The sequence below is a fragment of the Hesperophylax consimilis genome, chromosome 4 (genome assembly GCF_061612785.1).
Source record: "Hesperophylax consimilis isolate HC1 chromosome 4, BYU_Hcon_1.0, whole genome shotgun sequence".
NCBI lineage: Eukaryota > Metazoa > Arthropoda > Insecta > Trichoptera > Limnephilidae > Hesperophylax > Hesperophylax consimilis.
Window position 1 is genome coordinate 15,671,078 of NC_142839.1, and position 8,886 is coordinate 15,679,963.

The following is an 8,886-nucleotide window of genomic DNA, read 5'->3' on the forward strand; positions in this document are numbered from 1 at the left end:
TGATATACAGGGTGTCCGGAAACTCGTAGTACAAGCGGGAAACTGGTGAATCTACATCACATTTGGAGTCGATTTTGTAGTATATTTTTTTTTGATTTGAGCTTTCGTTATCGAGTAAATCGAGTTTGAAGTTGATTTTTTTTTTTTTTTTTTTAATCAAATTCTTATAAATTATTACTGAAGATCAAAGTACCCAACTAATTAAAACTATTTGAAAGTAAAACAAATGAAGAAACTCGGATTTGAAGCATTATTTTGAAATCACCCTTCATTTAACCCGGTGTAATCATAAAATATTTCTGCTCTGCAGGGTTAAAACATCTGTTATTCAACCCTAAACACCAGAAAAAACTTTAACCCTAAAATAGCCGAAAAATATTTTTTTTTTGGTTTTTTTTTTTTTTTTTTGAAAATGCTCAAATCAAAAAACTTTATGTTTTTTTGGGTTCCCCATGTGGTGTAGATTCTCCAGTTTCCCGCTTGTACTACGAGTTTCCGGACACCGTGTATAGGCATTGTCGGTTGGAATTTTGTGAAATTGTCTTGAAATTCGTTAGTTTGGCTGTTTGTGAACCTGAGTTTTATTTCTAACTTTTATGATTCTTGCAAAATAACAGATATAATTTGGAAATTTTAAACTTCATATTTTTCAAAAAATAATTTCGCTTCACGCCACTGGCGACATTCTCACTCCACACCATTGCTAGATTTTACCAGAATCCAGTCAGAATATGCCAAAATCTCTGACTCTAAATACACGCGCCCAACATTTTGTACATGGTTGACTTTTATCGCATGAGAAGGCTGTGGAACAATTTGCCGGCCTCTGTGTTTCCTCCTTCCTAAAACATGGATCTCTTTAATACCCATGTTCACTAGTTACTCTCCTCAAAAAGACTCTCCACACAGCATCCCCAGTGATGACATATGATCGTATTAAACGCCTTGTCTGGAGGGGGGGGATACGTGCCCCCGTTCCTCTCTCCCCTTAAATCCACCCTTGCCCATGAAATTATTATTAATGGATAAATTTATCAGAATGCAAACAGAACATGCGTATGGTTTCTTTCCAGATTGCGCAGGATGTGTTTCATTAAATACAACCGCCCCAACAATGTGACTACTCTGGTGGTAGTTAGTTCCAACTAATACCCTATAATATAACAATTTCTGACATTATCAATGCATTCTGATGGCAACACGCTGCAAAAGCTCCTCGTAGCGGTATGAGTTGGGCGCCTTGGTTTTCTATCATACAACTTAATGGATTTTATGCGAAATTATATACTTTATTTTACGTTAGTACATTATACAAATCAAAAAAAAAATTGTTGTTCTACATATGACCTTACTGCTTTTTTGCTCATACAAAACAATGTTAAAGCGGCTATTAACTCTGTCTTTGATGGTCTAAAACAGGTTCCCAAAGTGGTCTATATGGACCCCCAGGGGTCGATATCGGCATGCTGGGGGTCTATGTCAGCGAGAAAAAAAATTTGGGGGTACATACGAGCGGACCCCCATTTACCTCAACTCAATATTTAGGAGTTCCGTAAATGACACAATACACCTAACACAAATAACACAGTTTACGTAATACTAATAATAGACTGAGAAATTACTTATTTGATATTTGTATGTTTATATATCGTAAAGTTGTTTATTCAGGTATATAAATAGAGTCTACGTTACTTTTCACGTCAGAATTAATATATTGAACCAAAACATTGCACATTGGAAGCTGCGAATTTTCCTAGTTCCCCAACTTGTTTTTGAAAAACATCCAGGGTAATAATGACGTTCAACATTTAGATGTACTTCACACAGACTTCAAAACTAAGTTTGAGGACATTTTGACTGTAGAAATGGAATGTTAAAGAATCGGATATCATGTGACAAGAAGAACTGATAGTAATAAGCGCTAACAAAGAACTTAAGGGTCAGTTCTGTAGGGCCAGCTACAGAAAGAAATTCCCGTTGCTTATCCTGCTCCATTTTCATTTGGTGTAATACCTCACAAGGGCGCCCCTGTCTGCACAATGCAAAAACAGAGGAACTATATCTCCGTAGGGCAGGCAAGGGAAGGGAATCTTTTTACGAAAAAAATAAATGATTATCACATGGGACGTTAATAGTTTTAGGAAAATTCAATATTCGGCAGGCAGGGGGTCTACGGAAATCAAAAAAATTTGGCAAGTGGTCTACGGGGAAAAAAAGTTTGGGAACCTCTGGTCTAAAAGGTAATAACTAGAGACCGGATTATATGCAACAAAAATAGCCCAAAATATGCATGCAAATATGCAATATAAATAGCTAAAATATGCACGAAAATCCATAAAAAGGGTCAAAATATGCAACATGAAATAATACAGGAAGTCGTATTTTTATATATTTTTTTTTTATTTTAGTAAGCTATTAGTTCTCAAGGATAACAATTATATTTTTGAAAATATCAATTATAAAATGTATTTAACAATAAAATTTAGAATTTACCTTTAAAAACGTATATGACTAAGTACTGTTCTAAATGTTCTGTAGACAAATTGTGTCTACGATCGCTTAATATATTTTTGTAAGCGGAAAAGGAACGTTCTACGTCTATGTGGCTGGACCATAGACATATGAATATTAGTAGACCTGCCCTAAGTGATTAAAAGCGTATTATTCCCCACTCTCCATACCGGTTCCATTGGATCCGGCTGGGCTCGCGTATGGCTTCCCGTGAATCTTGAGAATGTGACGTCATCATTCATGTTCGAACTAGCGTCGAGCTATGGTCGAGGCATTTTATGAAATAACACGGCAAAATAGTGGCTTGTGATATGAAAACTTGTAAAAATATATGTGAAAAAGAGAATAAACCCAATTGTCGTATTACATTCCATATTGAAGCATCATTTTAAGCTTATTCACGTCGTATAATATGAATCAGTTGTAGAAACATATACTATCACATCGAGATACATCTGGTCGAATGTAGCGATTCTCAAGTGTGGGCATCGTTGTTACTGGGAAGTAAATTATGAACACTTATAAAAGTGTCTTAACTAAATACGTAAACAAAATATTTGACTCTGAAAATAGATTTTTTTTTTTTTTGACTTCGCAAATTTGTTCATAACGTGGCGAGTAATTTGCGCTCCCATGTAAAAATGTCTATTCATTCAAAAGCAGATTTTACTTTTAAGAACTAAATGGTGATATTATAATGCGAGATGCCTATATACTGTCAGATTGATTTATTGACGAATCACAGTCAGCTTTACCCCCTTCGTTCTTCAACAGTTGATTTTACCCCTCACCTTTAATTTCTAGTCTATATATTCATATGTCTGTGGGCTGGACAGAATTTAAATTTGGGTGCGATTTTTGAACTTATTGTTCCGGGCAAAATTTCACGTGCCCCGTTGATGAAGTTATCAATTTGGCACAAAGGTTCAAACCCTGGGTTATTATTCAGTATGTTTTCAAATTTTTCTTTGAGTTTACTCGGGAATAGCTTTGGAAACGAGGAATTCATAAGGCGAATTTCCTTCATAACCTGAATAGATGCATTCAACGCCAATCCATGAGTTTAAAGCGTAGTGGTAATCATAGCTAGGTTTTTTTTTAATACTGGCGTCGTCAAACGATTCTTTGCACTGGAAAACTGCCAAAGCCTCTGCACTATCGAAGTCATTGATAACACCCTTGATGGCTTCAAAATGTTCATGATAAAACATCGCAGCTTCGATCCATGTACCCCAGCGTGTTATTACTGGCTCAGGAGGTAAAGGGATATTTGGCAGTTTTCTTTGTAGGCCTTTATACGAGCTTAACACTTTCTTTGCTGATGAAATCAGGTTATTTACATTCGCAAACGTGGATCTCACTTCTTCGGCGAGTCTGTGAATTCCGTGAGCAAAACACGTCACATGAATCAAATTGGGATAAAATACTTGGAGGGCTTTGCCTGCTTTGATCATATAGGGGGCAGCATCTGAGAGCAACACATACACATTTTCATCCGCAGAAGATTCAGGAAATATTTTTTTTATACCCTCATTCACAAATCTGGCGATCGTAGAATGATTTGCCTTTTTAAGTTCTCTGCAGGCCACCAAATAGGAAGGTGAAGGTTCAAGTTTTAATGCACCAACAATCAAATTTGCAATGTAACGGCCGCAAGTGTCGGTGGTTTCGTCAGCTGAAATCCATATGATGTTATCCTTGAGTTCATTGCGTATTTCTTCCAGCACATGTAGATAAATTGATGGTATGTAATTTTTATGTAAAGAAGATTCATCCGGTATATTTTGATTTATGCAATATTTTCTGAGAAAATCCTTCAAGGCAGGATTTGTCAGTTTGTATAGAGGGATATTGCTTGCAAGAAATGCTTCACATAGATCCATGCTAAAGTGATTTTGTTGTTTACCTTTGGAGGTTACTTCACTGTTACTGCTACTTGCTACTGTAAAAACTCGTTGTCGTGGGCCCTTCTTCTGCACTCCTGCGATATGAACACTGGTTTTGACATGCTGGTCTATTTGGAACTTTTTTGTGCTAGAAATGTTTTCTCGCAAACTCGGCAGTATAAAACTTTTCCGTCAATAATAATAATAATAATAATAATGGATAATTTGTAGAGCGCCGTTTTTGTGAAAAATCACCTCAAGGGCGTCGTATGTAAATATTCCAGGATATTCAGCTATCCACGTATGGGCACTTTTTTATCAGGGGGCATGGTTCACTTTCACAATGTACAACTTCGTGCAAACAAACAAAACACTAGACGAAACTCTAAAGAACAGCGCGTGCGACCAGTCAAAAACAAAATTCGCAATTCACTGAATTACCATGAAAATATACCAAATCACCCCTCATACGAATGAATGAATTGTTTTTGGCAATTAGCCGAATTAAGCCGAGTAGGCGCGAGCGCAGGCGAAAATGAGAGAGATTCCCCCCCGCTCCAGCCGCCGGCCGTAGCGATCAGTAAGATCAGTTATCAGTTCTTCGCTGGCCGCGCGCCTTGCTATCTGACGTCTATAGTGTCGTTATGTGAGGCATCTGAACGATATCAAGCGTAAATATGCAAGATCTCAAATTATTTGCTAAAATATGCAACTACCGCTGAAAAGGGTCTAATTATGCATTTGCATATGCAAATATGCAAATGCATATAATCCGGTCTCTAGTAATAACACTTACATAATAAGGAACTGCAATGAGAAATATTCATATAGATCATGAAACTGCCTCTTCAAAGCCCGCATTAATAAATCCACTGATACAGCCCCAAACAACACACCTCACAAGGCTTCCCAACCGGATGGTGACATAGCTCCCCCGTCTTTACACTACTTATAGGGGCGCTCTTGAGAGGTGTCACATCAAAAGTGTTTTGAACATCAACATTGAGGGTGATTTATAACTTCAACTTGAACACAAAGTCATTCGAAAATGTGTGTGTACTAGAGGTGGGATCTGTAAGTACTTTTCATTACTGGGTACAGTGAGTACAGGTACAAAAAAATACCTGTTAAAAATACCGGTTACAAATTACTCAAAAGTATTTTATACCGACCTGAGGATTATGGTATATGGGGACAGAAAGTAATTAATACTCAGTCTCAGTATGAAATACTTATTACAGTATTAAATTTTGTGCGTAAAATTGATCCCCCCCGATAATTATTCAATGTTGCAATGTTGGGAGAATTTCTGGGACAAGTAATTCCCCACAATACTTTTCCGAATCCATGGGGGGAGGGGGGGGGGGGGGGTTGTTAGAAAATTACTGCGAAAGGTAATTCCCCACAAAAATAAGGGCGAGTGAGGGGGGGGGGGAGCTAGAAATTCCCCGTCGAAAAATTCCCCACATTTTTTTGTGTCTGGTGCTTTTTCTTTGCGGGTTATCCGTATTTGGGTTGGAGGAACACTCTTCTCAGCGACTTGCGTTGCTGAGTATTACATATTAGAGTTGAGTTCTGTGGGTACTTTTCGTTACTAGGTACAGTGAGTACAGGTACAAAAAATACCGGTTTCAAAATACTCACAGGTATTTTATACCTATCTGGGGACTGGGGACAGAAAGTAATAAATACTCAGTCTCCATTGTTGTATTATACTAGATTAGCCCTTTCTAGCTAAATTCATTTTTAAAATGACCCCACATAGCGTACCTCACAAATATGGAGATGAACCCAACTGTGTTTAAACTCCTTGTACAAGCGTTCAAACTCGTAAGCGAAACCACTGAGAATTTGTTGTCAGAGGTGTTGTAATATGGACATAAAGCCAAAAAGAAACTAACACTTATAGCACATTTTATGTGCTGAATGAGGGCTGAATCAGGAAAGAATTGATAAATGACACAAAATGATTTTTATTTAATTTATTTTTGTTTTTGAATTCTATATAGGTCCTAGAGAACAAAAAACGTTTACATTTTTATTATTGTGCATAGGTTTTTTTTAAAATTACTATAGTATATATAGAATGGTATATAATTATTGAAGAAAGCAATCACTTTGTGACTTGACATCATTTAATTTAATTTGGTTTTAAGCATTTTAAAACAGAATATATCTATTAAGCTATCGAAAATTATAAAAAATAATTAAAGCTGATGAATATAAAATAATATTAGTAAAAATTTAACAGTACCATAAAAATTATAGAGACTAGAACAACACTACGTATCATTTAATAATTATACTACTATCATTCAATTAAAAGTTATTTTGTCTTCAACCACTTTGTTAGAATTAAGACATTGTGTCAACTAGTTTTGGTCAGCTAGTTTCTCAACCTTCTTCAAGATAGCATTATTGTAAACTAACTTAAGTACTAAACGACTTTACATTAAAGATAATTTAAGATTAACATAAAGAGAGAGATAAATCATAAAATGTTGCGTGTTCACAAGCGAGTTGAACCACGACTTATGGGAAAGAAACGAAGCAACCTAATATATCTTCGTTCCTTTCCCATAATTCTTAGTTCGGTTCGCGTTCCGGTTCGCAAATAAATAAGCAACAATTATGAGGACAGAGCTTCAGAGAGCGTATTGGTAAGGGGTAAGGGGGGTGGAAATTACATGATTACAATATATACTTATTAACGCCCGTTAAATAGGATTTTACGTATTATTTACGACATTCACGCACATCGGTTATTACAATTCTGATAGAGGAACAACCGGCTTTTCGATTACAAAATAAGTTTCAGCTGGATCGAGAACCAGTCCTGTTCGAGAAGAAACAATGACGGTATCTCTATTCGCAGGACCTGTGGCCATGGTGGACAGCGACTGTCCAATATCAGCCTGAAAACAACGACATTATCAATTAAAACCTGATCAATCCATAATAAACTTGCTTAAGTTTTCAGACAAAAATCAAACAAAATAATTACCGAAAAAACAGGCAAAGCTTTGCAGTCTACACGTCGGAGGCCTCTTGCAGTTGGATAAATATGTTTGGCGTGAAAATTATTAGAGCAAACGCGGTTTCCTGCTGATGGTACCCAGTTATTGTCACATAATTGAATCCGGATTGTTTCTAACCATTTCTCCATTTTTTCCGGTTTGTGGGGAAACCTAAGCGAAAATACACTTAAAATAAATGAATTCATTAAATGACGCAAATTTATTTCTATCAATTCTTCTGCAAAAATCGAAAAGGCGAAGCAGATATTACCCGAAAGGCAATAACGACTTAATACAACCCTGATTAGCGAAATGCACGGACCAAATAAATCACACACACTTGAGTTGTCGCGCGTGTCAATGCGTGTCAACGCTAGACGACTAATACATCAATAATTATCGCGCATTGGTTGCGTGATATTTGTATGCTCCCCACGTGATAATAATTAACATGAATCACCCTATTGGTGGATTCCTTGTGGGTGTGTTATTCATGTGACGTCAGGAATTTTAACAGCAAATAAATGAATCTCGTTGAATTTTTCACATTTGTTAATACGCTGCCTTCAATATACATATCTGTAAGGTACTTATGTTTTTTTGTATTCAAATAGCTGATTACATTTTCTAAAATAAAGTCCGCGATAGCTACAATCTAAAATATTTGGAACTGGGTTATTGTTGTGATTGAAAAAATGAACTTGCCCAGCATAGCTGACAAGCAAAATAGCTTAACTCGAGACCAACAAAAGGTAAAACGCAATGCACAGGGCCCATTTTGCATTGCGACACAAGGCTTACACCTTTTCATTAATGTGCACGTGAACCAAACCAAAATTGTGTTTGGGTTATTTTTCAATGGTTATGCCGTGTCTAGTCGTATTTAGTCTATGTCAGTATCAGTATAAAATACTTGTGAGTATTTTGGAACCCGGTATTTTGGAGATTTGTAACAAGTATAAAGTACCGCATGTAAATACCCGGTACTTTTACTGGGTACGATAAATACGCCTCTCCTCTATTGTGTACCCCCCATTTCTCTCCAATCATGCTCCAATCATTGGTGGATCGCGATATTGTCGCCGAGAACAAATATAAAAATACTCGGGGCAGGGAAAAAAGTTTGGAAAACACTGCGCTACGGTGTAGGTATACCTACCCACAATTTTCGTGTTGTACGCGTTATCAAATAAACACAGATTATTGGATAGATTATCACTTCCACTCCAATTTCCAATAATCCAGCTCTATTTTATCTGTTTTGCAGTCAGAATTATTGTCAAAATGATAAATGTTATTTGTCGAAGAGCGGTCTGCAATTCGAATGAATCACGTGCATAAATGAACCACTCACTAGATCAATATCTTCGGGTTTTTAGTACTGAGCATAAATGAACCACTCACATCACGTGCAATCATCTGAGCCACGCACAGATATGGCACAGATTTAATCGAAATCCAGACTTTTCATT